This window comes from Peromyscus californicus, unplaced genomic scaffold (genome assembly GCF_007827085.1).
Source record: "Peromyscus californicus insignis strain IS unplaced genomic scaffold, ASM782708v3 Scaffold_24__1_contigs__length_46423439, whole genome shotgun sequence".
Lineage (NCBI taxonomy): Eukaryota > Metazoa > Chordata > Mammalia > Rodentia > Cricetidae > Peromyscus > Peromyscus californicus.
The window spans coordinates 32,349,856-32,369,765 of record NW_026294535.1 but is presented as its reverse complement, the minus strand read 5'-3'; the positions used below and the strand labels follow the sequence as shown (position 1 = coordinate 32,369,765).

General features: G+C 44.0%; 1 protein-coding gene across 2 annotated transcripts in view; it reads left to right on the top strand.

The window, feature by feature from the left end:
- LOC128119800 (transmembrane protein 19) overlaps window positions 1–10,622 on the top strand; it is a 68,682-nt gene extending 58,060 nt beyond the window's left edge. The window contains exon 9 of one of the 2 annotated variants that reach the window (XM_052753394.1): window positions 10,380–10,622. The gene's annotated coding sequence lies outside the window, so the exon portion shown is untranslated. Of the gene's footprint in view, window positions 1–6,162; window positions 6,276–10,379 lie in introns of those variants that run through there. The other variant, XM_052753395.1, reaches the window with a different exon arrangement.
- The last annotated feature ends 9,288 nt before the right edge of the window (window positions 10,623–19,910 follow it).

The window sequence follows — 19,910 nt, the reverse complement described above, 5'->3', positions numbered from 1 at the left end:
CAATTGAGTGAAATGGAAAGGCAAGGTTATTGCAGGGCAGAGATGTCAGGGACACTGAGTGCTGAGGTTGTTTGATGGAGGAGGGAGAGTGAAGAGTGGCCCGTAGTCACACACCCTCTGCAGATTCGTGTTTTCTGCTTACATGGACTGGGGTAGTAAGAGTGAACCGTGGAACAGGGTGTACAACCTCTTTGTTGGGAATGTACACGGGCCACTCCTTCTCCTGGGTAGAGAGCTTGAAGGGGGCACTCAAGTGGAACGCAAGGTGTAGCTGAAAGAAAGAGCCTCACGTGGTGCCCGGGCCCCTGAGAGGGCAGCAGGGGTGCGACCTGAGTCTGCCCAGAAAGGGAGATCCAGGGACTGATATGGGCAAATAAAAGAGGATCCTATCTCGGCCATCTCAGCGAGTTCATAAGGAAGGACAGAAAGTTTTGCCGTCCGGAAAGGAATGGTGTAATTAAGGATAGGACCAATATCTCCAAAGCCCCACAGAAGGCCACAGCACTTTACTTCTGTCAAGATAAATGAAGAAAAATTAAATGAGAGGTTTTTAGGAATTTTAGGAATTTTTGGAGAACATGATGATGACCCAAAGCGCTTTTGAGGCTTACCAGTCTGTTGGGAGGGAGGGGCGTGGCTTTGAGCCATTTTTGGTGCCGTTGGCTGTGGTTCCCATCACTAAGTGCGTTATACGTATGGGTCTCTTGGCCACCCCGTCACAACATCACTTTACCATATACATTTTTTTTTCTAAATGTATTATGTTAGATTTATTTTTATTTTATGTGTGTGCACATTTTGGTTTTCTGAGACAGGGTTTCTCCGTGTAGTTTTGGTGCCTCTCCTGGATCTCCCTCTGTAGCCCAGGCTGGCCTCGAACTCACAGAGATCCGCCTGGGTCTGCCTCCCAAGTGCTGGGGTTAAAGGCGAGCGCCATCGCTGCCCAGTGCCCCGCGTGTGTGCACATTTTATATGTGCATATGTGCATGCCTGGTGCCTGCAGAGGTCAGAACAGTGGTTCAAACTGAAAGACCCCCACCAAAGGCCCAGACACAGTTCCCCCAGAGACCCGAAAGAGCTGAGGGAAGAGATATCTTAAAAACAAACAGAACTGAGTCAGTTCCCCCTTCCTGGAAGTCAGGTGTCTTCAAAAGAACAAAGTCAGGATGTCTGGTGGTGACCAATTAACCACGAGATGCCCCTCTCCGGAGATAACATGACCAGACCCCGGAGATGGGTTGTAAAACTCCTGACAGATAAACTGAAATAAGACAAAGTCCAGGCCCGGGAAAAACTGGACCAATCAAGGATGGACCCGTACTAACCCCCTCCCCTCTAAAAATTTTTGTGGTTTTTGCCTATAACAACTAACTTCCCCAAGAAAGAGTAACTCTCCTCCCTGCCTCGAGGCGTCGGGTGTGGTGGATGAGGGTTCCCTGCTAGCTTGAACTAACAGGTCAAATAAACCTTGCTATTGCATTCTGGACATCTTGGGTCTCTGGTGGTCTCTTTGGGGGTCCTGATCTGGGCAGAACAAAGCTGTGGATCTCCACCCCTTTGGGGTAAGTCAAATGACCTTTTCACAGGGGTCACCCAAGGCCATAAGAAAACTCAGATATTTACATTATAATTCATAAAAGTAGTAAAAGTACAGAAATGAAGTAACAACAAAATAATTTTATGGTTTGCGGTCAGCACAACATGAGGAACTGTATTAAGGGGTGGCAGCATTAGGAAGGCTGAGAACTACTGGGTTAGAAGGAAGTATCTGATCCTCTGGAACTGGAATGTTGTGAGACACCATGTTAGTGCTAGGAATCCAAATCCTCTGCAAGAGCAACAAATGCTCTTACCTCTGAGCCATCGATCTCTCCAGCCCTAAATGTATTTCTGTTTTTATTATTTGCTTGTGTGATGGGGGTGGTGGGGTGGTGGGAGAGAGAGACACATGCTACAGTGTATATGTGGAGGTCAGGGCCTTTTCAGTTGGTTCTTTTCCCACTGTGGGTCCCAGGGACTGAATTCAGGTCATCAGGTTTGTGTGGCATGTGCTTTTACATACTGAGCCATGTGGTGGTTTGAAAGAAAATGGCCCCCAAAGGGAGTGGCACTATTAGGAGGGGTGACCTTGTTGGAGTAGGCGTGGTCTTGTTGGAGGAAGTGTGTCACTGTGGGGGCAGGCTTTTTTGAGGTCTCTTTTCTCAAGCTCTCACACAGTGAGACTGTCAGTCAAATTCCTGTTGCCTTTGAGTCAAGATGTGAGATTCTCAGCTCCAGCACCACATCTACCTACAGGCCACTGTAGATGTAACTCTAAACAGTCTTATTAAATAAGAAACACAGAGCCAAATAAAGAGTTAAAAGCCCAAGAGGTCAGAGCACTAGTGAATAGCCTTTAGCTTACCAGCCACTGCCATTCTGTTCTGCCTTCTCATTGGTTCTAAATCCAACCACATGACTTCTTCATCACTGCCTGACTATACAGACCTCCAGGTCTCTATGGTTGGTACTTGGATTAAAGGCTTGTGTCACCAAACTGGCTATGTCCTTGAACACACAGACTCTGCCTGCCTTGTGATCGGACTAAGGGCCTGTGCTACCACTGCCAGACTTCTGCTAAATGGCTTGCTATTAGCTCTGACCCCCAGGGAACTTTATTTATTAACATACAAATAAAATCACATTTCAGCACAAATAAAATACCACCATAGGCCACCATTCTCCCTGCCATGGTGATAATGGACTGAACCTCTGAAACTATAAGCCAGTCACCACAAGTAAATGTTTTCATTTATAAGAGTTACCATGGTCATGGTGTCTCTTCACAGCAATAAAAACACAAACCAAGAGGAGCCATCTCTCCAGTTCCCTGTTTCTGTTCTTTTAAATGGAATTTTCATTGACTTGTAGCTCTGTGTGTCTGTATGCAAGGGGCAGTCAGAGGACAACCTGAAGAAACCGGTTCTCTCCACTGTTGGATCCTGGGAATGCAATTCAGGTCATCAGGCTTAGTGGCAAGTACGCTTACCCACAGAGCCATCTCATGGTCCCCAAAATAAATACTATTATTCTCCTCTTTTTAAAAAAAATTAATAAATCAATATTGTTAAAGCTGGCCATGGGTGGTGCACACCTTTGAACCCAGCACTTGGGAGGCAGAGGTAGGCTGATCTCTGAGCTTGAGGCCAGCCTGGTCTACAGAGTGAGTTGCAGGACAGGTGGACCTACACAGAGAAACCATATCTTGGGAAAACAAACAAACAAACAAACTGTCAACAACAAAATAAATATTGTTATTTATTTTTAAACTTTTAGGGTTTGTTTTGTTGTTTGTGAAAGACAGGCTTTCACTCTATTTCTGGCTGGTCTGGAACTGGCTATATAAACCAGGCTGGCCTCAAACTCAGAGGTCTGCCTGCCTCTGCCTCCTGAGTCCTGAGATTAACTTTTTCTAAAATTATCTATTTGGTGTGTGAGGGGTGTGTGTGTGTGTGTGTGTGTGTGTGTGTGTGTGTGTGCACTCATTCATGTGTGAAGGCCAGAGAACAATCCATAAAAGGTAAGCCATCTTGCTGGCCCTTGATTCCCATCTTGAAAAGTAAAAAAAAAAAAAAAATTGTTTACTTATTCATTATCATTTATCTTAGTGCCCTCCCACCCCCTTTTAAACAAGCAGATTTCACCATGTAGTTCCAGGACAGCCCGGAACATGGAACCTTTGATCCTCTTCCACTGAGTCTGCCAGGTGCCAGGATTGCTGCCACGGCTCTACACCACCACACCTAACCTACCTAGAGCTTTTGTCTTCTGCAGATTGAAGAAGTTGCCTTTTATTCATAGTTTGATTAGAATTTTAATCATGAATGTGTGTTAGGTTTTAAGTTTCGCTTTCTCCTGAATCCATTGAAAGTATATTACTTTCCCCTTGATCCTATTATTATAGTTTAATAAATCACAGTGTTTTGTTTATTTTTTAATATCGTACCTATTTTAGGGGTGAAAATATAGCTTAGTGATAAGAATCTTGCCAAGCAAAGGCCCTGGGTTGGATATGAGTGGAAGTCCACTTTGCACTAATGAAATAAAGTCCCCTTAATTATGATGTACCATCATTTTTATTTTTTTATTTTTATTTTATTTTATTTTTTTGGGGGGGGGTTAAAACAGGGTTTCTCTGTAGCTTTGGAGCCTGTCCTGGACTAGCTCTGTAGACCAGGCTGGCCTTGAACTCACAGAGATCCACCTGCCTCTGACTCCCAAGTGCTGGGATTACAGGCATGCACCACCACCACCCAGCGGCCATCATTTTTAAATATTACTTCATTTAATTTGACAATATGAAAATCATTTTCATGTCTGATATTCTGAGTGATGTCATGTAGTTGGACTTTCTTTGGACCTCCAGCTCCCAAATAATGACATGGAGACTTCTTATTAAATATGAAAGCTTAGCCTTAACTTAGGCTTGTTCCCAACTAGCTCTTATAACTTAAATTAACCCATTTATATTAATCTACATTCTGCCACATGACTTGTTACCTCTCCTCCATAGCATGTCTGACTTATGAATCTTGCTGGCGAATTCCTCTTTCTGATTCTCCATGCCCCGCCCCCCCAGTTCCTCTTTCTCCCCAGAAGTCTCACCTATCCTCTCCTGCCCAGCTATTGGCCATTCAGCTCTTTATTAAACCAATCAGAAGCTGCCTTAGGCAGGCAAGGAAGGACAGAGACACATCTTCATGAGCATGATTAACTACCCAAAACAATGTTGAACTGTATGTTTTGTTTCTTATATATCTGCCTAGTGCAGGTATTAGTGCAATACAGATACCATAGAGGAAGAAATGATTCCCCCTTCTTAATTTTCTAACGGATTGTGTAAAATTGGTATTACTTATTCTTTAAAATTTGGTAAAATTTAACCAGTGAAGCAATCTGGGCCTTAAATTTTCTTTGCTTAAAGTTTACAAATGAAGTTAATTTCATTTATCTGCTATAAGGCTGTTCATACACATTTTCTTTTTGAGTTAGTTCTAATTTGTATCATAAGAGAATTTTCCCAGGCTGGAGAGATGGCTCAGCAGTTAAGAGTATTTTCTGTTCTCCCAGAGGTCCTGAGTTTAGTTCTCATTACCCAGGTCAGGTAGCTCTCAACTCCAACTCCAATGTCTCTGATGTCCTCATCCATACCCAAACACAGACTCATAGTTAAAAATAAAATAAATCTTAGAAAGAAAATTTAAAGTTTTCCATTTCTCCTGCCTGAAACAACCCTCCTTGTAGGAGCAACTCTGCTTTCCACAAATTATATCTGCTTTGTGACATGAGCAGTTATAACCATGCCCCCATGGCTGCGAATGCCCTGGCGAGACACCTAGTCATTTCCGCCTAGTCATTTCTGGGGCCATACATCCTACCTAATCGGCACTGTGTGATCACGTTATCTATGCGCATGCGTGGCATAGCCACATGAGCCCATGTGCAGTGGGTAGTCCATAAAAGGCGAATCCTATGTACCCTCTCAACATGTCTTTCAAACAGGCCTAATGACAGTCTTTTCTGCCCCTCCCTTCTCCCATCAAAACTCTCATAGTGAGTTTGGTTTTGTTGTGCCTCGTGACTTTTCCTCGAAGGGTAAAAACGCCACATAAAACCAACACTTTGTCTGTCTGCCTCTGTCTCTCTCTGTGTCTGCCTCTCTCTATGTCCCCCTCTCTGTGCCTCCCTTTCTGTCTCTTTATCTCTGTCTCTATGTCTTTATCTCTCTGTCTCTCCTTTTTCTTTTATTTTCTCTTTTATGGTGGCAGAGTCTTGCTATGCAACCCAGGCTGCTGCCCTGCGGTCTGCATCTTAAGAATTGGGACTAGGGACATATACCTAGCTTTAATTTCTGAAAAACATCTTTCCACAGTTGAGAGCTGTCTTGGTTTCTTTTCCTGGTGCTGTGAGCGAATATTCTGACATCAGCAACCCGAGGGAGTAAGGGTGTATTCTGGCTGACAGGTTCAAGGCACAACAAGGCACGTCATGGTGGCAATTTAAGGCAGCAGAAACCTGAAGCAGCTAGTCACGTGATATCCACAATCAGAACACAAAGAGCAATGAATGCATGCATGCATGCATGTATGCTAGTGCCTTGCTGACTTTCTCTGTTTCCTGCAGTTCCAGATCCCCAGCAGAGGGAATGTTCCTGAACAACATAACGAAGCTCACCCTCCACAGGCGCTCCTTGAAGCTTGTCTCCTTCGTGATCTTAGACCCAATCAAGCCCCAATTATAGCACAAGAGTCTATAAACTGAATGGCTTTGCTTTCAGCACTTGAAATATATGATTCCATTGTTTTATCGCCTGCATAGTCACTTAAAAAAAAAATTCGCCAGGCAGTGGTGGGTGGCGCACGCCTTTAATCCCAGCACTCGGGAGGCAGAGGCAGGCAGATCTCTGTGAGTTCGAGGCCAGCCTGGGCTACCAAGTGAGTTCCAGGAAAGGCACAAAGCTACACAGAAAAACCCTGTCTCGAAAAACCAAAAACAAACAAACAAACAAACAAAAACCAGACTTTATATATTTTTGTTTACGCTGCTTCAACTTCGGATTTTGGGGTTTTTTGTTGGTTTTGTTTCTGTTTTTCAGTTTTGGTTTTTCCCTCCCTCAATCTTTTTATTACTCCCTTGGGAATTTTGTACAATGTATTTTGATCATATTAAACTCCCCCATATGGAATTTTTAGATCTATAGATTAATCATTTTATGAACTGTAGAAAACGCTTAATCATTTTTTCTAACATTTTTACTCCTCTGTTCTCTGAGATCCTGTTTGCCTATTGGTTGGCTTGTTAGGTTATTTACACTGAATCTCTTGATGTGGCCCAGCCTGTCCTAGATGGACTCGCGATCTCCTGCCTCTGCCTTCTGAGTGCTGGGATCATAGATCGGACCATCTCATACGGTTTGGGACTCCGTAAATATATATTAGACCACTGGATGTTGTTCTGTGACTCAGTTTACTTTTCATCCCTTTTCCCTCTATCTTGGATAGTTGCTACTGCTCCGCCTTTGCTTCCTAGTTTACTGGCTGCATTTTTAATAAATTACTAATCCCATTCAGTGTACCTTTAATTTATTGTATTTTTATACCCCCAAAATCAGCACCACATATTTATTGATTGCTGTTATTGAGACAGGTTCTCATACAGTCTCAACCTTGCTGTGAGACTAACCTTGATCTTTTTTTAAAAAAAAAAATAATTTGTTTATTTTTATTTTATATACATTGGTGTTTTGCCTGCAAGTATGTATGTGGGAATTAGATCCCCTGGAACTAGAGTTACAGACAGCTGGGAGCTGTCATGTGGGTCCTGGGAATGGAACCTGGGTCCTCCAGAAGAGCAGTCAGTGCTCTTAACTGCTGAGCCATCTCTCTAACCCTGACCTTGACCTTCCGATGCTCCTGCCTCCACCTCCCAACTGCTAACACTCCAGGGAAGCTCCACTCCCATTTCATGCAGTGCCGGGAATCGAACCCAGATTCTGTGTATGCTAGACACTGCCATCTGAGCTGCATCCTTTGCCTGTACTAATATATTTTAATATCTTCCTATTTTCTCCTTTTAATCATATTTTTCTTTAATTCATAATATATACTTTAACATCTTTGTCTGCCAATTTCATCCTTTTTATCATTTCTATTATCTACTTTTCCCCCCAGTTACAGGTCACAATTTTTGGTCCTGGACATTGCTGGCTTCACATTGGAGAGGAGTGTGGAATCTTGTTCTAATGCTCAGTTAAATACCCTGAAGTGTCAGCCCAGTCTCCATGAGCCTTGTTCTGCTGGATCCAGAGAAGGCTCTGCTCTGGACTCCTGATCTGCAGTTCCTCTGAGGGCTTCGTCCAACTCCCAGTGCCTTGAGCTGAGAAGGCCTGACCAGTGAGAACACACGCTGTTCCCTGCCAGGCACTGTTCTTGTTTACAGTGTGGATGTCCAAGATTCACGGACAAAGCACAATTATGTCACGTGTTTGGAGAGGGCCCTTCTACAGCTCTCTACAAGTCTATGCTATTCCCTGCTCTCCAATTCTGTCTCACTATTTTAGCAGCCTCAGTCTCCCTCGACTCTGACACACACACACACACACACACACACACACACACACACACACACACACTTTTTTTTTTGAGGCAGACTTTCTCTGTGTAGCCCTGGCTGTCCTAGAATTCTCTGTAGACCAGGCTGGCCTTGAACTCAGAGAGATCCTTGAGCCTCTGCCTCATGAGTATTGGCATTAAAGGCATGCACCACCACTACCTGGCTACACACACATCTTTTGTGTGTTCATTTTGTTCGTCCAAGGCTCACTCTCAGAGCCTCGTATATATACTACGCAAATGCTTTATCACTGAATTATACCCTCAACTTTAAAGTGTATTTATTTTTGATATTTATTTGTGTGTGTGTGTGTGTGTGTGCACATGTGCATGCCGACTGTGACATACTACATGTAGAATCAAGGACAATTTGCTAGAGTCACCCCTCTCCATCCACCATGTGGGGCCCAGAGATCAAACTCAGGCCACAAGGCTTGGCAGCAAATATTTCTACCTGCTGGGCCGTTTCATGGGCCGAAAGCTTTTTGGTATTGGTTTTTTAACAGTATTCTTAAAGAGTTACACTTTGTTCTTGTGGGTGGTTAAGCACTAGGTGGATCAACTTCATGTCTTGAAGGTTTGGTTAAGTGTTGAAGGTGAGGCTGGGTATTCTGCACCACAGCACGAGATTTTTACTGAGTGACCTGTTTACTCAGTGAGGTCTCTCCATGCCGTCTCATGGGATTAGAGTGATGCCGTGGCTTTTGTGAGCTAACTCCTCTACGAGCATTCCTGACTCAGCAAGTTGTTCTCTGCTTGGCGTTACAGTGTGCTGACATCTTGTGTGTGCTCTGACAAATAAAGCTTGGCCCGGAGATCAGAGGGCAGAGCTCAGCCACTAGTTAACCATCATGGCCAGGCAGTGGTGGCACACACCTTTAATCCCAGCATTTGGGAGGAGGAAGCAGGAAGATCAGGAGTTCAAGGCCACCCTAGGCTACACAAGATTGAGCCAGTCTAAAAGAGAAACAGAGCCACGCCTTTAATCCCAGCACTTGGGATCTCACGCCTTTGATCCCAGGACTTGGGAGGTGGAGACAGGAAGTGATATGGCCGGGTGGAGAGAGGAATACAAGGCGGGAAGAGACAGGAGCTAGGCCCTCTCCAGTCTGAGGATTCTGTGGAGGTCAGAAGTCTCTCTAGTGGCTGGCTCCTTTACTTCTCTGATCTCTCAGCATTTACCCTGATATCTGACTCTGGGTTTTTATTATTAAGACCAATTAGAATTCACGCTACAACAGTGTTTCTCTCTCCACATACACAGATTGGAATTTAGTCTCAAAAATATGAGAGAGAGGGAACCCCTGTATGAACTGCTGGAATTCTTCCCTCATCCCCTCCCCACAGACTGTAACACCCTTAGAATTCCTGGGCCTCAGTTTCCCTTCGGATCGTCTCTGCGGATAGTCTAGTGAGAAATTGTCCCTGGATAGAATGTTGACTGTGACTGAACTTGATTTGAACCCCCTTCAGAGGCAAGGTTGTGTTCTAGTGTTTGTAGCTGGGGATGGGGAGGGGTGGTGGTTGGGAGTTGATGCCCAGGAGTGGTTAATATCCTTCATGTGTAGAAGCAGAAGCCCCAGTTTTATTTAATCATCAAATTGATTTGGTGCAGCAGTCCCTGATCCTCTTGAACCTGCAGAGCAGTGTCTGAAAAGGGGTGATGAAAGCTCCCCCCAGGAAAGCTTGGGAAACACGAAGGCAGTAAAATTCCTGCCACTGTTGTCGGGCCCATAGTTCACTGAAAGATGCTTCTCCTAATGAAAGCCACACTGGGGATATTTTTTATAAGGCCATAAAGGAGACAAATTAGCTGATTTCCTCCTCCCCTCCCCAACACAGGGTAGCCTGAGGGCTTCCACTGGAGAAGAGAAGAATGGCTGAGTTTTAGCCAAGCTTAATTTCCAATTCAGCCATAACAAATCACACAGCAATAAAATCTTTGTTTTTAAGAGTGTGTGTTTGTCCTAGGAAGCGGCAACAAATAATAGATCCACTCTCAGAAAACGGCTTTCAATTATTTATTGGCTTACCAAATTATTTTTGATGCCTTCAGTATGCAAAAGGTACTATAATGGATGCTGGCTAACAAAACTAAAGAGGCATCAGGAGCTGGTGTGAGCCTGTAGGACGCAGCAGGCAAACAAACCTCTTACCTTGGTCCATTTCTGCTTCTGTAGTGAATAACTTTGTTTTCATGGCCTAACATACAGATTTGCTCTCTTACAGTTCTGTAAGCATCCACATGGATCTGCCTGGCTGCGTGCCAATCCGGAAGACCTACAGAACCATCCTTTTCTAGCTCCGAGGGGCTACCCACACTTCCTGTTGCATGGTTCCTTTCCTGTATCTTCCTTGCTGGCAGCCATGGACCACACTGCTCTGCTTTGACCTTTACCCGCTGACATCTCTGGCTCTCACCCCCTCCTCTAAGTATCCTCCTGCTTACTGTGGGCCCTCCTGGCTAAAAGCACGTGCTCTCTCTCTTTTTTAAGATTGATTTATTTATTATGTATACAGTGTTCTGCCTACATGCCAGAAGAGGGAACCAGATTGAATTAGAGATGGTTGTGAGCCACCATGTGGTTGCTGGGAATTGAACTCAGGGCCTCTGGAAGAGCAGCCAGTGCTCTTAACCTCTGAGACATCTCTCCAGCCCCTCTAATAGCTCTCTTTGAAGTCCAATCATTAGTAGCCTTAATTCCATCTGCAGCTTTAGTTCTATTATTGTAATCCAGAATTCACAGGTTTCTGGAATCAGATGCAAGTCTTTGGGAACAGATAGGGAGCAGTGTTAATGCTGCTCTCACAACTTGTAGGTCAAAAACAAAGTCTCCGGGGAAATGTAAACTGTGTCACAAACAGAATGGAAATGAAAATGCATGATGCCCAAGTCATGAATTCTTCGAGGGAAATGTGCAACAGTAAACACATTTAACAAACAAAAGAGGGAGATCTTAAATCAGTCATCTGAGCTTGTTCTTTAAGAGATTGCGGAAAGAAGAGGTAATGGAACCCCAAACCAGCCAAAGACAAGAAGTAATAAATAGTGAAAATCAATAAAGAATTGAAAAGGGAGAAAAAAAATTAATGAAACAAAGTGATTCCCAGAAAAATATTTGACTATACTCTCCAGCTAGGCTAGCCAAAAACAAGAGAATGCAAAAAAAATTAATTAATTAATATCAGCACAAAAGACAAATCACTACACACCTTAAAGGCTCATAAAGGAATATTATAAACACTCTAATTAGGACCAGAAGTATACTGAGAAAAGCTTATAATATTGAGAAAGAAAACAGACGAAGTTTAGGCCAGAAGAATAAAAGCACTGACATGTAGCCCTGTCTTAATGACTTTCCTTATTTGCTGCAACAAAGTATGTGAGGAAAACAGCTTCACGCCAGGAGGACTTTGTCTTAAACTGGAGGGGAAGTCCATCATGGTTGGAGGTCTCGGAGCAGGGCCATGAGGCGGCTGGTCACACGGAATCTGCCATCAGGAAGCAGAGGGAGGTGAATGCGCTCACCCAGTGCCCTTCCTCTTTGTCATTGTGTCTAGGACCCCAGCCCTGGAACGGTGCCACCCACAGTCAAGATGATGATGTTAACCTAGACGATGCCCAGAGACTCATTTTGTGGTGTCTTCAGATCCCACAAAGTGGACAGTCAAGGTTAACACCATCATAGGCTTTGAGAAGTTGATGGCCAAGAATTTGTACTTTGCACAAAATCCAGGTGGCTCAGAGAATTTTTCTAAATCACATATGTGTATATATTACATATGTGTATATATACATGCATATGTATATATATATGAAATATAATCACACACATATATATAATCACAGGAAGCTAAGACAATGAGTCCATGAGTCACATGCTTGCCACACAAGTATGAGGCCCTGAATTCAAACCCCAGCACCTACATTATGTACCCATACTCCCAGCACAGGGAAGCCAGGGACAGGAGGATCCCTGGGGCTTATAAGGAACTCCGGGTTCAGAGGCCCAGTCTCAAAGATAAAGTGGTTGAGGAAGACGCTCAGAGTCAACCTCTCACCTCCACTTGAGTGGACGTATACATGCACACACAAGTGTGCACACGGATGAAACAAATACACATATCCACACAGAAGAGAAAAAAAAATCAGAGATGCTGGAAAGAGAGGTTTGGGGTGTCCAATAGCATCTAAGTGCGGGGACACAAGGGAACTGGGAGTAGGAGAAATAGACGGACTGAGCAAGACCATGCTCCAAGGCTTAAGGGGCAGACAGTTTGTAGAAATGAAGTCATGACAAAGCTGGTCCTTAGAGAGTTTGGTCATTTTTTTGGCCCCTATACTATTCCAGTCACTCTGGGTGTTGTCTGTGAAGCAAGGCAGAGATCCCTGGGAAGGTAAAGCTTGCAGCTTTAGCCCTGGCAAATAGCTAATTATAACTGGTAGGAAAGACTTCTCAATAACACAAAGAACGGTTAGACTTGGACAGACCTTTGCCAGGTAGGGATGAGTGGTCAACACAGGGAAACACCCAAGTTGTGCTGGAGCTAATATATCCTCAGACTTACCTGTACTTAGAAATTTCGCACTAGACCATAGCCATGGAAAGGCTCTCGATGCCATCATCAAAACTGGGCTGGTGAGATGGCTTAGTGGGTAAAGGCACTTGTGGCCAAATCTGAGGACCTGAGCTTGATCTGGAGAACCCACATTGTTGTTTATTTTTTACTCTTTTGGGGGGGCCCGCCACCCGGCTCCCAAATAAATCACACACGGAGGCTTATTCTTACATAGGAATGCCCGGCCTTAGCATGGCTTGTTTCTTGCCAGCTTTTATTTACTTAAATTATCCCATCTAAGCCAGCCGTAGCGGCGCACGCCTTTAATCCCAGCACTCGGGAGGCAGAGCCAGGTGGATCTCTGTGAGTTCGAGGCCAGCCTGGTCTACAGAGCGAGATCCAGGACAGGCACCAAAACTATACGGAGAAACCCTGTCTCAAAAAAAAAAAAAAAAAAAATCCCATCTACCTTTTGCCTCTGGGCTTTTCCTGTTCTCTTACTTCTGTAAATCTTACTCCTACTCCGTGGTGGCTTGCTGTGTAGCTGGGTGGTTGACCCTCGATGTCTTCCTCCTTCTCTGGCGGCTTCTTTCTTCCTTCCTAGATTTCTCCTATTTATCTTCTCTGCCTAACAGCTTCGCCGATTTCTCTCTCCTGCCTCACTGTTGGCCGTTCAGCTCTTTATTAGACCATCAGGTGTTTTAGACAAAGTAACACAGCTTCACAGAGTTCAACAAGTGTAACATAAATTAAAGTAACACACCTTAAAATAATATTCTACTACACTGTATGGTGAAAAGAACTGATTCCCACATATTGTCCTCTGGGCTGCACACACACACACACACACACACACACACACACACACACACACACACTGCATGTGCAAAAATACACTGTTTCATTAGTGTTCACAAAGTAAAAGAACTCTCAGCCAAATTGTTTCACCAGGCCTAAGCATTTCTCTGTTGAGAGTCTACACTCTCTGTACTGATTTATTTCCAAAGAAAATGGAAAATTGGATCTGGGTTGAGGGCTCAGGGTGAAGAGTGCTTGTTTATTTTTGCAGAGGACCTGGTTTGGGTTCCCAGGACCCGTGCGGTGGCTCACTACTGTCGGTAACTCTGGTAGTTAAGGTATTGATGATGCTTCCTGGCCTCTGCAGGTACTAGACATGCATGTGGTACTCGTTCATAATGCAGGCAAAACATTCATAGCAAAGTAATCAAATAGGATCGCTTTTTAGAAAAGGGAGGTTTGTTAGCTGCTTTTCTCCTGGCTGTGACAAAAGCAACTTCAGGAAGAACTGGTTTATTTCAGTCCATAGAGAATACAGTCCATCATAGTGGAGATTGCCAGTGCCGAGAGTACAGGGCAGCTGGTCACCTCCTGTCCACTGTCAGGAAGCAGAGGGAGAGGAAAGTATCACTCAGCTCCTTTCTTTTTTAGCCCGTCTGGGACTCTAGCACATGGAACGGTACCACCCACATTTAGGGTGGATCTTCCTACCCCTGTAAATCCTTAGAAACTTCCCCACGGACATGCCCAGAGATTTTGTCTCCTAGCCAATCAATTTTTTTTTTGTTTTTTGTTTTTTTTTTTTGGTTTTTCGAGACAGGGTTTCTCTGTGTAGCTTTGCGCCTTTCCTGGAACTCGCTTTGGAGACCAGGCTGGCCTCGAACTCACAGAGATCCGCCTGGCTCTGCCTCCCGAGTGCTGGGATTAAAGGGTTTTGTTTTGTTTTCTGAGACAGGGTTTCTCTATGTAGCTTTGCGCCTTTTCCTGGAACTCACTTGGTAGCCCAGGCTGGCCTGGAACTCACAGAGATCCACCTGCCTCTGCTCCCCGAGTGCAGGGATTAAAGGCTCGCGCCACTACCGCCCGGCGCCAATCAATATTAACCACCGCAATAATCATTCAGGCCTAGTTTACAGAGATCTCTTTAGAATTTCTAGTGTCATCGAGCAACAGGAAATGGCCATGCTACAGACTACCTCAGTGAGACTGACTTCTGAACTGACTTTAGTAATTTAGAAACAGCCAGTATGCAACAATGTTGCCAATAATTTGACAACATATTAAATAGGCAATACAATGTTTCCATCTGATACACAGGTTTTTTTTTTTTTCTTTTTTGGTTTTTCTTTATTTCTTTATTTAATGTGCTTTGGTGTTTTGCCTGCATGTACAACTGTGTGAGGGTGTCGGAACCCCTGGAACTAGAGTTACAGACAGTTATGAGCTGCCATGTGGGTGCTGAGAGTTGAACTCAGGTCCTCTGGAATAGCAGCCACTGCTCATAACCACTGAGCCACTTCTCCAGCCCCTGATAGGCAGGTTTAATTCTCTGGTTATTTCAAAATAGATTTAAATTATTAGTTGCTGGAATATTTTTAGTAAAAAAAAATCGGTAAGGGCTGAGTATTTTAATGTTGAGTTAAATTTCTTCTTTGAGAAGAATACTTTAAATTTCTCGAACCATTTGTGGTGAACATCTTAGAGGTAAAGGGGCTTATGAACTGTACTTTCTTCCTTCTTCTATGCCTATGTCTCTTAGAATGTTCTTATTTCTAAAACTCAGAGGAAAATCTTTGGTGGTTTCCTTAATTTTACTGTTGAAGAACCGCGGAAGTGAGAACGTAGAATTCACCCTTACCTGGTAAATTTCACTGAGCTGCTGGTGCCCTCTTGTGGTCAGTCCTCACACTTGCAGCTTAATTATGTTGCTAGTTAAGCTGCGGTGGAAAAGGTGTCAGGTGGAGGGATTGTGGCCTTTGAAAGCCAGGACGACCTTCAGGGAAGTGAGGAGACTCAACTAGACTAGAAACTATAGTTTTCTGAGCTGCACCATAAGGGAAAATACAGACAAGTACTTGATTCTCATTGAAAGACGAAAGGACGCTGTCTTAGGGTTTCTATTGCTGTGAAGAGACACCATGACCACGGCAACTCCTATAAAGAAAAACATTCAGTTGGGGTGGCTTACAGTTTCAGAGGTTCAGCCCATTATCATGGCAGAAAACATGGTAGCATGCAGGCAGACACGGTAGGGGAGAAGGAGCTGAGAGTGCTACATCTTGATGCCCAGACAGCAGGAAGTGAACTGTATCACTGGGTGTAGCTTGAGAGACCTCAGAGCCCACCCCCACAGTGACACACTTACTCCAACAAGGCCACACCTACTCCAACAAGGCCACACCTCCTAATAGCATCACCCCCAATGAGCTCATGGGGGCCAATTACACTTAAACTACCACAGATGTGTATTCTGGGTTGCCATCAAACACTGCCACCACACCTTATTCTAATTCTTTACCTGTTGCCTCCCACGCCAGAGTATGCACTTATAGAGGAAAAAAAGAGACCTCTGCCTTGAAGTCAGTACAAGTAAAATATTGAATTCTGTAGAGTTCACATTCATCCACAACTATTATTGTCAATTGTTACTCTGTTTGTTTGTTTTGTTTTCTTTTTGTTTTTCAAGACAGGGTTTCTCTGTGTAGCTTTGCGCCTTTCCTGGATCTCACTCTGTAGACCAGACTGGCCTCGAACTCACAGAGATCCGCCTGCCTCTGCCTCCCGAGTGCTGGGATTAAAGGCATGTGCCACCACTGCCCGGCATCAATTGTTACTCTTTGAGAAGATTTTATGTCAAAACCCCATATGCCCAAACCTGTTTCTGAAATTTCATGTCCAATACAGGGTCTTTTATAGACTGAGCCTTCATTCATTTGCTTCAATTAATCCCCACTAATAGAGCCCTACATTACAGGACTCAAGGATGCAAATATTTGATAGACACAGTGCTAACACTGATTATGTAGTTATTTCCTCTTAAAATCCCTGCTGGGTGTGGTGGTGCATGCTTTTCATCCCAGCACTCAGGAGGCAAAGCAGGTGGACCGCGATGATTTTGAAGCCAGTGTGGTCGACGCAGCTAGGTCCAGGCCAGCCAGGACCATACAATGAGAGCCTGTCACAAAGATAGGAAGAAAATTCCCTTCTGGAAGTGTGCCTCGTAAGACTGGGGCAGCCAATAAAAATTATGCAGTTTAGGAAACTTACAGGACACAGACTGTTCAGAAAGTTCCAAGAGCCATGAGGTCTCTTGAGCGGTTATATAAGCAATGAGTAGTTGATGGAGTACGTTTCACGGAGCTGCTAACGACGAACTGGGAGAACGCTTCAGGAATGTAGCTTCCACAAGGCCTCAGTCCATGCTGGAACCCATCAGGGATCCGTCTGCCTGCCAAATCACCACCCTCCTGCAAGTAACCCTCATCCATGCTGCCGTAAGTAACCACAGTAACCTCAGTGGCTCCCCAGCTAGACTTTGGTAGACTCATTTCTTTAGTCTGCTGTTAGTGCCCTATATGGGGTGGAAAGACGTTTTTCATGGCTCCCGAGAAGTTATACAAGTTCTTAAAGGAAGATAAATTGGTTTATAGTCAGATTCCCTGCCTTTTTGGTAACCACTAAACTTCAGCGCCCCCTTTCGGCAGTTGTAGGAATTATGTTTTTTTTTTTCGGGTTCCTTTTTTTCTCTTAATGTACTCCTGTTTTAATATTCCACCATATTCCCTACTATTCAGTTTATTATTTTCCAAGTGGTTGCATATTACTGTTTGTTAGCCCAAACTTCTTGAATTTGTAGAAAACCTCCACAGAAACGGGGCATCTGTAAGTACTCTCTCTCTCAAGGAATTACAGAAATGTTTTGAATTCTCCTGTGTTCCCTTAGGAAAAAGCCTAATTAGGATAAAATGTTTTTCCTGTAAGAAAAACTGAAACTTTCTGAAAGAACCAGTGTTCCATGGAGGATTAAAACTGCCATGAGAGGAGACTGAAATGGCAGACACAGATCCTGCGTGGGTCTGCAGCAGGTCCTCTGAGTATATGTTCTGGCTGTTGGCTGGGTGTTTTTGTGGGACTCCTGACAGTGGGAGCAGCTGTGTCTCTTACCCTTTTGCCTGCTCTTGGGACTCTTTTCCTCCTGTTGGGTTGCCTCGTCCAGCCTCGATTGAGGGCTTTTGCCTTGTCTTATTGTATCTTGTTTTGTCCTGTTGGGCTGCCTTTGGAGGCCTGCTCTGTTCTGAAGAGGAAACGGAGGGGGGAGGGTGTGTGGATCTGGGGGAGGCAAGGGGTGGGTTGTGGTGCTAGGAGGAAGGGGAACTGTAGTCAAAATGTAGAGTATGAGAGAAGAATCTATTCTCGATTTCAAAAAACTGCATGCCAGTAGAGGATGGTCCTACACAGAGAAAGAGGGCTGAGAAAGCATCCAGTACATGCACAAAAACTAACGCCAAAGTTGGAACTGGAGCCTTAAATTCTTGAATTCCCCATTCTCTCTACTATTTGTAGAATGGCGGAGTAGAATCTACTCTCTTCTGCTTATCTCTAATATTTCCATGAGGTTTATAACTGTGATGAACTGGGAAACATGCACACTTCATACTTCCTTGGGTAGAAGCAAGGATTCTTTTTTAAAGATTTCTTATTTTTAATTATTGGGGGGAGGAGGTATGTTCTCTTGAGTGCAGGTACCAGGAGAAGGTATCAGATCCTCTGGAGCTGAAGTTACAGGAGGCTGTGAACTGCCCCCGTGGGTGCTGGGAACTGAACTCGGGTCCTCTGAAGAGCAGTGCGCCCTCTTAACCACTGAGCCTTCTCTGCAGCCTGGAAGCAGGGTTTCTTAATCTTGTCATTGACATTTTGGATTGGGTTGTTTGCTGGGTTTTTTTTTTTTTTTTCAGGAGTTAGAGGGACATAGCGTCACTATGTAACCCTGGCTGGCCTGGAACTTGCTATATAGACTAGATTGGGATCTTCACAGAGATCCGCCTGCTTTCACCTCCTGAGTGCTAGGATTAAAGGCATGTGCCACCATGCCTGGCTTTCCTTTTTCTATTCCTTGATACTAAATGCTGGTGGCCATGTCAGAGGAGCAGTAGATAGCAATTGACTTCAGGGGATCGGCCCATCAGGAAGCAAAGTTCTGATGGATGAATCTCAGATAGGCAAAGCTCCCTGGGAGCTTCGGGCCCAGGATGTTTCTTGCTACTGCTGTGTTTTTGCATGTTGGCCGCTGCCCCTTTTCTCTGGTATCTGACATGGTGTGAATGGGTGTGGGGAGATCCCCACTGCCCTTAGTGCAGTATGATTATCTCATGGAAATATCCTGTTCTACTGGGCATTTTACCTGTGGATTATTATGAAGATGATTTCCTCCTACACTGCACTGTTTAACTGAAGCAATGGTTTTATACAATAATAGTGTTAGCTTAAATAGGATTTTGATGCTTGAGGGTTTTTAAGAAATATAGTAAGGGATTATGATAGAGGTTAATTTCATGGAAAATTAACATAGGTAAAGGTAGGATAAAATGTTGCCCTTTACTGATACAGCAGAGGCTGTAGAGGATAAAAAATAAAACAAGAAAGTATCACACAGCTAGAACACACGGGTTTCTATAGAGAAGCGGTATGGACTGTGGCTTACATTAGTGATTAAGAGAAAGAACTGAGTCCCAGAAGCTAAGTTAGCTCAGGTTCTTTTCATCTTAATGTTGGGAGATGTGTTCACAGGTTTTGGTGTGCATCATAGCTAAAACAAAGCTTTAAATAATGGCTAGCCGGGCGGTGGTGGTGCATGCCCTTAATCCCAGCACTCGGGAGGCAGAGGCAGGTGGATCTCTGTGAGTTCAAGGCCAGCCTGGGGTACAGAGTGAGTTCCAGGATAGGCACCAAAACTACGCAGGGAAACCCTATCTCGAAAAACAAAACAAAACAAACAAAAACATGGCTTAAGGTTAGATTAAGGTGTTTTTGTTAATAACCTTGAGGTGAAAACCCCAAGGAAACCATCTGAAGTTTTAGAAAGGCACACAGTTGAGTGAGGGACTCGTTAAGGTCAGGGAACAAGAACAAAGCAGTCCAATTATTACTAGCTGACATGCCTTTCTTGCTAGAATTGTTTGATGATCAAAGATGATGATTAATTCCTTGAACCCATTTCTGCCCTCAGCTTCCTGATATTAAAAAACGAAAAACTGTTGGTAAGTGGGTATGCACCCTGAGGATTTAAAATGGAGCTGACTGGTTCTCTTTCATACATAAAAGTTTAGATTTGTGATTCTTCTACGATTTCTTTTAAGATTACCTTTTGAGATAAATAATAAAATGATTGGTCCTGTCTTTGTA